Source organism: Somniosus microcephalus, unplaced genomic scaffold (assembly GCF_052327205.1).
Source record: "Somniosus microcephalus isolate GS21.2 unplaced genomic scaffold, FLI_Smic_1.0 unresolved_chr3, whole genome shotgun sequence".
Classification (NCBI taxonomy): Eukaryota; Metazoa; Chordata; class Chondrichthyes; order Squaliformes; family Somniosidae; genus Somniosus; species Somniosus microcephalus.
The window spans coordinates 62,534,090-62,544,250 of NW_028225181.1; positions in this window are offsets into that span (position 1 = coordinate 62,534,090).

Sequence of the window (10,161 nt, forward strand, 5' to 3'; positions counted from 1 at the left end):
TATATCTAGTTGTAACTCTTCCCATCTCACAGGAATGGAAATATATCCAACGTCTCAGACAGCAGTCAGCTGGAGGATCTGTCCAGCTCTTCACAGCCCTGTAATAGATAGATAGATAGAGAGATAGATAGAGAGAGAGTGATAGATAGATAGATAGATAGACAGATAGCTAGATAAATAGATAGATAGATAGATAGAGAGAGAGAGAGAGAGGGGGGGGGATAGATAAATAGATAGATAAATAGATAGATAGATAGATAGATAGATAGATAGATAGATAGATAGATAAATAGATTGATAGATAGCTAGCTAGATAGATAGATAGATAGCCAGATAGACAAGTAGCGAGATAGCGATTTAGAACGATAGATATATAGGCAGTAGTTAGATATATAAATATATATATACATATATATATATGGATGGAGGATTAGATAAATGGACGATGGATGGATGGATGGATCGAGCTTTACAAATTTACACTTGTGTTGTTCTGTGCCAATTGCTCACAGATTTTTTAGTTAAGGATTATTTTTCCTGCAGTATTTTCCATTTAGCTTTCGAGCAACCCACAGATTGTTTTAGATGGAGCCTGGAACCATGACCCCACAGGGTGGGCTGATGAAGGGTCCTAGTGTCCATACAGAACACTAACTCATCTGGTTAAGATGAACAACTGAAAAAGCACACACAATGTATTTGCCATATATGTATATAATATACATGTGTGTCGGTGTGTGTGTACAAAACACATGATTCTTAAATTTTGCTAGAGAATTCAACAAAGATAAAGGATTCAAATCACAATTTTTTTTAACGTTTTATTTCGTTTTATTCAAAATGTAATTGTAGAGCCTTTAATATCTTTAACATTTATTGATAACCCATTCACTTGCGGGCTCTTGTTTAGAAAGCAATGTCACATTGACCATTCCGCTCCCAAGTTGAGCATGTCTCTTCCCATTATAAATAGTTTTTTCAATTTTTTGATGATGTAACAGGGAGGATTGATGAAGGGAATGCAATGGATGCTGTCCACATGGATTTTGGAAGGCGTTTGACAAAGTACTGCATAGAATTGTGCTTAAATATAATGAGGCTGATGGAATAGGTGGGTCAGTGGCAGCTTGGATAATGAGTTGGCTTTAGGACAGAAGACTGCGTGTAGTGGTAAATGGCTGTTTTTGAAGAATGGAGGATGGTGCACAGTGGTGTTCCCCAAGGGTCTGTGCGGGGGCCTCTGGTTTTTGCTATATATATATATATATTTATATATAAATGATTTGGATATGTTGGAATAAAGAGTAGAATTTCTAATTTTGCTGATGAGACCCAACTTGGAGGTGTGGGACAGAGTGACGATGATACCAATCGACTGCAACAGGATATAGATAAGCTAGCAGAGTGGGCAGAGAAGTGGCAGATGGAATTTAGTAAGGAGAATTGTTAGGTGATTCCTTTTGGCAGAAGGAACAGAGAGAGGCAATATACACTTAGAGGCACAGTTTTAGAGTGTGTGCAGGGACAGAGGGACCTGGGAGTTAATGTGCATAAGTCCCCGAAGGTGGCAGAACATATTGAAAGTGTAGATGTCAAAGCATATGGGACCTTGGGCTTCATAAATAGAGGTATTGTGTACAAAACCAGTGAAGTTATGCTGAAACTTTACAGAGCGCTGGTTAGGCCACAACTGGAGTATGGCATTCAGTTCTGGCCACTACACCATCGGACGGATGTGAAGGCCGTTGAGAGGGTGCAGATGACATTTACCTGAATGGTTCCGGGGATGGGAGATCTTAGCTAGAAGGAGATGTTGGAAAATTTGGATTTGTTTTCATTAGAGCAAAGGAGGTTGAAAGGTGATTTGATAGAAGTGTACAAGATTATGACGTGTTTCGATAGGCTAGACAGAGAAAATCTGTACCCACCAGTTGATTGTATAAGGACTAGGGGACACAGATTTAAGGTTTTGGGCAAAAGATAGAGGGGGGATTTGAGGAAAAACTTTTTATGCAGTGAGTGGTGAGGACCTTGAATTCACTGCCGATGGAAGTGGTGGAAGCGGAGACACTCAATGTTTTCAGGGGGAGACTGGATAGGCACTTGAGGGAAATAAACTTGCAGGGCTACAGGGCTAGAGCGGGGGAATGTGACTGAATGGATTGCTCTAGAGAGTGCTGGCATGGACTGGATGGTTCGAATGGCCTCCTTCTGTGTCATTATGACTCTATGACTCCGACTATATTCAGCTGGAAAGGGGATTAAATCACACCGAGGATAATGAGCAGCCACCCACCAGTCTCTGCACTTTATTGCCCAGTCATCACCTCACCTTCACAAAGAAGCTCATGATATAACACTCCAGCGTGTGATGATTGGTGTAAGTGATGGTGAAAGTGAAACTGTACCTGTTCCTGACGTGAGGTTAATAAATCTGTAAATCCCTGATTAATATTTCTCTCGTTTGGAAAGGAAAGATACTTGTTACCCTCCAGCGAATTTCACACTATTTCTGTTTCCACAATCTTCTATTTCTTGACTATTCCCTTCACAGTTTCCTCTCCAAGCTCTTCCAGTATTTGTGGACACATACTGCTGATCCCCACATAATCAGTAGCTTAACCCTTTTAACGTGTTGATGTGTTTTTTACTCCAACACTACAGGGAATGAGCAGAGGGTTTTTCACAGTAACGGGATTTCCTTCCAATTATGATATTAAATAATACATTGGGCGTGGGGAGTGTAAAACAGGCGCAATCACGTTCTCCGCCCGTTATCCGACGTGCCCAGTATTCAGCTACGTTGTAGTCCGTGGACTGGAATATCAGGCCGTGCGTATAACGGGCGATCAATGCCACACCGCCTGTGCAGTGTCCCCAGCCCCCAACACAAGGTCCAATTTCAGGCCATTCTGATGAGGTCACATCGAGTACTCCAGTGGCTGATGGTTAGAGGTCACACTGATGTTGCTATGGTGACCAAGTGGCACTGATGACGCTGAATTGTTTTGATGATGATGACACATCATGATGATGTGTGTTGCTGATGTGAAGAAGCCAAACTGCTAAAACCGTAATGCAATGTACAGGAAGTTGAACCTATAGAAACATGTTGCAAGGGCACTGGAGACACACTATGTCATTTAACAATCCCAGGGCACGCACTGCCCAGTTTAGAAACAGAATAAAGCTCCCTTTACACTGTCCCATCAATCACTCCCCGGGCAGGTACAGCCCAGGTTAGAAACAGAGTAAAGCTCCCTCTACACTGTGCCATCAACACTGCCAGGGCAGGTACAGCAATAGTTAGAGGCAGAGTAAAGTTCACTCTGAACTATCCCATAAAGCATTCCAGGATACATAGAGCATGAGGTAGATACAGAGTGAAACTCCCTCCATATTGCACTTCAAAAACTCGGAGGTAGCTATAGCAAGGGTTAGGTACAAAATAAAGCTCCGTCCACACTGCCCAATCAAACACTCCCAGGTCAATTACAACACAGGTTCTAAAAACTGTAAACCTCCCTTTACAGTGTCCCATCGAACACTCCCAGGGCAGGTATAGCACGGGTTAGATACAGAGTAAATCTGCCTCTACAATATCCCATCAAGCACTCACAGGGCAGGAACAACACGGTTTAGATAGAGATTAAAATCCCTTAATACCGACCATTCAAACACTCCCATGGAAGGTAAAGAACTGATTCGATACAGAGTAACACTCCATCTGCACTGTTATATCAAAAACTCACAGGGCAGTTATCGCACTTGTTAGATACTGAGTAAAGTTCTTTCTAACATTTCTCATCAAACACTCCCAGGCTAGGTACAGCATGTGTTATATACAGAGTAAAGCTCCCTCTACAATGTCCCATCAAACATTCCCAGGGCCGGTACAACACTGGTTAGATACAGACTAAAGCTTCCTCTACACTGTCCCATCAAAAACTCCCAGGGCAGGTACAGTCGGTTTAGATACGGATTAAAGCTCTTTCTACACTGTCAAATCAAACTGTACCTGGAAACGAACAGCGAGGTGTAGATAGAGAGAAAAATCCTTCTACACGTTCTCATTAAACTCTCTCAGTTCAGGCACCACATGCATTATATACAGAGTAATGCTCCCTCTAAAATATCCCATCAAAAACTCCAAAAGCAGGTATAGCACGGGTTGTATATAGAGTCAAATTCCCTCTGCACTCTCCTATCAACATGTTTTGCACGGGTTAAATACTGTGTAAAGGTCCCTCAACACTGTCCCATCGAACAGTCCCAGGGCTGTACAGTACGTGTTAAATATAGAGTTATGCTCCAGCTACATTGTCCCACTAAACTCCAGGGTAGATAAGCATGCTTTAGATACAGAGTAAAGCTTACTTATATTGTCTCAATAAACACTCCCAGGGCATTTAGTGCACGGGTTAGAAACAGAGTAAAGCTCCCTTCATACTGTCCCATAAAACACACCCAGGGCAGGTACTGCACGGATTTGATAGAGATTAATGCTCCCTTTACACTGTCCCATCAAACGCTACCAGGTCAGGTATTGCACGGGTTACATACAGTGTAAAGATCTTTCTACAATGTCCCATCAATCTTTCCTAGGGCAGCTAGAGCGTGGGTTAATACAGAATACAGCTCCCTCTACACGTTGCAGGCAAACATTTCCAGGAAGTTTTAGCAAGGTTTGGATACAGATTAAAGCTCTGACTACGCTGTCCCATTAAACAATCTCAAGGCAGTTACAGGATAGGTTAAATAAAGATGAAATCTCCCTCTGCATTGCCAACCAAACTTTACCAAGGCAAGTAAAGCATTTGTTAGAAACAGAGCAAAGCTCCCTGAACACTGTCCCATCAAACACTTCTACTGCTGGTACAGACCAGGTTAGATACAGATAAACTCTCCCTAAAATGTCCGACCAAACACTGCCAGGACTGGTACGCAAAGGTTAGAAACAGAGTAATGCTCCCACTACACTATCCCTTCAAACACTACAGAGTAGATACAGCATTGGTTGGATAAAGAGTAAAGCTCTGTCTATACAATCCCATCTGACACTCCCAGGGCAGGTAGAGCACGGGTTAGATACAGAGTACATCTCCATTCATAGTTTCCCATCAAACAATCCAAGGGAATATGCAGCACGGATTAGATACAGATTAATTCTCCATCTGCACTTTACTATCAAACATTCCCAGGGCAGATATTGCAAGGGTTAGATACAGAGTAAAGCTTCCTCTACAATGTCCCATCGAACACTCCGAGGCCATTTGCAACACAGGTTGGATAAAGAGTAAATCTCCCTCTTCACATTCTCTTCAAACACTCCCAGTGCAGCTACATCATCATGTGTTATATACAGACTGTACAATGACCCATCAAATAATGCCGGGGCAGGCCGAGCAAGCGGTAGACACAGAGTAAATCCCTTTATGCTGTCGCATCAAATAATCACAGGGCTGGAACAGCACGGGTTAGATACAAATTAAAGCTCACTCTATACTTTCCCATCAAACACTTCCAGAACATGAACAGCATGGTTTATTTCCAGAGTAAAACTCTCTCTCCACTGTCTCATCAAATACTCCCAGGACAGGTATACCCGCATTTAGCAACAGAGTAAAACTCCCTCTAAACTTTCCCATCAAACACTCCCAGGCGTGTATATTCAGGTTTATATACAGAGTAAACCTGTTTCTACACTCTCCAATCAAACACTCCCAGTACAGTGCTGCATAGATACAGGTTAATGCTCCCTCCGGTGTGTAATGGCACAGGATTAATGAATGATCTCATAGTAAAGGATTTTCTAGGAAAGAGTGAGCATTGAATGAAAGGACGCCAAATTCAGTTTGACGGTGAGAAAGTTGGTTCACAAACCAGTGCTTTGAAATTAATAAAAGGCAATTACAAACGTATGAAGGCAGAATTGGCTACAGTTGACGGGGACAAAACATTAAAGGATAAGTCAGTAGAGAGGCAGTGGCAGATATTTAAGGAGATACTTTGTAACTCTCAGCAAATATATATTTCAGTGAGAAGGAAAGACCATAAGAGAAGGACGAACCATCCGTGGCTATCTAAGGAACTAAGGTATATTATCACATTGAAAAGAATGGCATAAAATGATAGCAAAATACTGCAGATGTTGGAAATCCGAAATAACAACAGAAAATGCTGGAAAAACTCAGCAGGCCAGGCAACATCCGTGGAGAGGAAATAGAGTCAACATTTCGGGTCAAACACGTTGTCAAGACTGAAGGCCAGGCTGGGAGAGATCCCACTACTAAACGCATCTTCCCCTCCCCTCCCGTTTCAGCATTCCGTAGGGACAGGTCCCTCCCAGACACCCTTGTCCACTCCTCTACCACCCCCAGCACACCTTCCCCTTCGCCCGCCAACTTCCTGTGCAAGCACAGGTGCTGCAACACCTGCCCTTAGACCTCCCGCCTTCCCACTTTCCAGGGCCCCAAGCACTCCTTCCAGGTGCAACAGCGATTTACTTGTACTTCTTGCAATCTAGTATACTGTATTCGCTGCTCACAATGTGGTCTCCTCTTCATTGAGGAGACCAAACGCAGATTGGGGGACTGCTTTGCGGAACACCTCTGTTCAGTCTGTATGGATGACACTGAGCTTCCAGTCGCCTGGCATTTTTATTCACCGCCCCATTCCCACTCAGACCTCACTGTACTCGGGCTTTTGCATTGTTCCACAGAAGCTCAGCAAAACCTCGAGGAACAGCACCTCATCTTCTGATTAGGCACTTTACAGCCTTCCGGACTCAATATTGAGTTCAACAACTTCAGCTCATAACCTCGGCCCCGTTACATTGTTACTTGTTTTTAATCGACACCTTTGTTTTGGCCCTTCCCACCCCCCCTTTTTCTCTCTCCCACATGGCAGCTGTCTCCCATTCTGCCAGCACATTTCACATCTAAGCTAGAGCCGTCTTTTGTCTCCACTGGTCCTATCACCATCTCATCTCGTTTTGAATACCTCATAACGTCTCTTCACTTCTCTTTTGTTCTCTGCCAACCTGGCCTTCAGTCCTGACAAAGGGTTTGGCCCGAAACGTTTACGTTATTTTCTCTCCACGGATGTTCCCTGGCCTGCTGAATTTTTCCAGCATTTTTTGTTGTTATAATGGCATAAAATGTTGCGAAGATTAATGGTAGTCCAGAAGATTGGGACACTTTTAGGTACCTGCAAACGATGACTAAAAAATTAATGAAGAGAGAGAGAAGATAGATTATGAGAGTAAGCAAGCAAGCGATATAAAAACAGAGAGTAAGAGTTTCTGGAGTTCTTTGAGGATGTAACGAGCAGGGTGGATAAAGGGGAACCAGTAACTGTTGTGTATTTGGATTTCCAGAAGGCTTTCGATAAGTGGCCACATAAAAAGTTTACCGCACAAGATAAGAGCTCAAGTGGTTGGGGGTAATATATTAGCATGGAAAGTGGATTAGTTAACTAACAGAAACAAGAGAGTCCGGATAAATGGATCAGTTTGAGGTTGGCAAACTGTAACTAGTGGGGTGCCACAGAAATCGGTACTGGGGCCTCAACTAATAGCAATCTATATTAATGTCTTGGATGAAGGATGCCAGTGTAATGCAGCCAAATTTGCTGATGATACAAAGATAAGTGAGAAAGCAAGTTGTGCAGAGGACACAAATAATCTGCAAAGGGATGTAGGAATGCTAAGGGAGCGGACAGAAATTTGGCTGGGATAATATAATGTGGGGAAATGTGAGGTTATCCACGTTGTGGGAAAAATAAAAAAGCAAATCATTATTTAAACGAAGACAGATTACAAAATGCTGCAGCACACAGGGATCTGGTGGTCCTTGTACATGAAAGACAAAAAGTTAGCATGCAGGTACAGCAAATAATTTTGAAGGCAAACGGAATGTTGGCATTTATTGCAAGTGGGAAGGAGTATAAATGTAGGGTAGTTCTGCTACAACTGTACAGGGTATAGGTGAGACCACACCTCGTGTGCTGCGTACAGTTTTGGTCTCCTTACTTAAGGGTTTTTATCTTGCATTGGAAGCAGTTCAGAGAAGGTACTCTAGGTTGATTCCTGAGATGAAGGGGTTGTCTTATGAATAAAGGTTGCGAAGTTTGGGCCTATACTCATTGGAATTTAGAAGAATGAGAGGTGATCCTATTACAAATATAAGATGCTGAGGGGGCTTGACTAGGTAGATGCAGAGAGGATGTTTCCCCTCGTGGGGTACTCTAGAAGCAGGGGCAATAATTTTATAATAAGTGTTCGCCCATTTAAAAGGGAGACGTTAGGAATGCCTTCTCTCAGATGGTTGAGAATCTGTGAAATTATCTACCCCAGAGAGCTGAGGAGGCTGGGTTATTGAATATATTTAAGGTGGAGATAGACAGAGTTATGAATGACAAGGGAGTTAAGGGTTATGGGGAATGGGCAGGCAAGTGGATTTGAGGCAAATAATAGATCAGACATGATCTTATTGAATGCCGGAGCAGGCTCAATGGAACTAATGGTCTACTCCTGCTCCTATTTCCAATGTTCTTTTGTTCTTATGTACAATGTTCCATCCGAATTTGCCAGGGCAGGTAAAGCTCGGGTTAGTTACAGAGTAAAGCTTTGAATACACTGTCCCATCAAACACTTCCAGGACAGGTGCAGGGCGAGTTAAATACAGATTAAAGCTCCCCCTACAATGCCCATCAAACACTGCCAGGATAGGTAAAGCAAGGATTAGATACAGAGTAAAGTTCCATCTACACTATTCCATCAAACATTCTGGGGTAGATACAGCATGGGTTAGATACATATTAAAGCCCCCTCTATATTGGCCCAGCAAACAATCCCAGGGTAGCTACAGCATGGATTAGAGACAGCGTAAAAATCCCTCTTCAAGGTCCCATGGAACATTCGCAGGGAAGTTACTGCATGGGTTGGGTACAGATTAAATCTCCCTCAACAATGCCCCATCAAACATTCCCAGGACAGGTGTAGCATGGGCTAGATACTGAGTAAAGATCCATTTTGCCGTCCCTTCAAACAATCACAGGGAATGTACTGCATGGATTACATACAGATGAATGCTCCATCTACACATTCTCATCAGACACTCGCAGGGCAGCACAGCAAGCTTTATTTTCAGAGTAATGCTCTCTCTACATTGTCCCATCAATCAATTCCAGAACTTGTACAGCTTAGAAACATAGAAGATAGGAGCAGGAGTAGGCCATTCGTCCCCTCGAGCCTGCTCCGCCATTCAATGCGATCAAGGCTGATCATCCAAATTCAGTACCCTGTCGCTGCTTTCTCCCCATATCCCTTGATCCCTTTAGCCTTAAGAAATATATCCAACTCCTTCTTGAAGATATGTAATGAATTGGCCTCTACTGCCATCTGTGGTAGAGAATTCCACAGGTTCACCACTCTCTGGGTGAAGAAATTCCTCCTCCTCTCTGTCCTAAATTGCTTACCCCTTATCTTTGGACTATGACCCCTGGTTCTGGACTCCCCCGCCATCGGGAACAGCCTTCCTGCATCAGAATAAAGCTCTCTCTATTCTATCTCGTCAAATACTCCTGAAGCAGATACAGCACGTGTAAGGTACAGAGTAAAGCTCTCTCTGCACTGCGTTTCGAACACTTCCAGGGCCGATATGGGTACATTGATGACTGTATCTGTGCCGTTACCTGCTCTGGCCCTAATCTAGAAAACTTCAATCACTTTGCTTCCAATTTCCACCTTTCCCTCACCTTGCCATTCTTCTTCTCTGACTCTGCCCTTCTCTTTTGCGCATTCTCTGCCTACATAGCGATAGGCTATTGACAAACATTCAATATAAGCCCACTGACTCCCACATCTACATGTATTACACTTCCTCCCACCCCACTTCCTTTAAGGACTCTATTGCATTCTCCCAGTTTCTCCATCTCTGCCTCATTTTCTCTGATGATGCCACCTTCCATACGTGTGCTTCCGATATGTCTTCCTTTTTCCTCAGCAGAGGATTCCCCTCTACCATGGTTGACACGGCCATTGACAGAGTCCATTCTATTTCCTCCTCTTCTGATCTCAAACCTTCCCCTCCCTGCCAGACCCACGATAGTGTCCCTTTGTCCTCACATTTCACCACATCATCCTTCACATTCATTGTA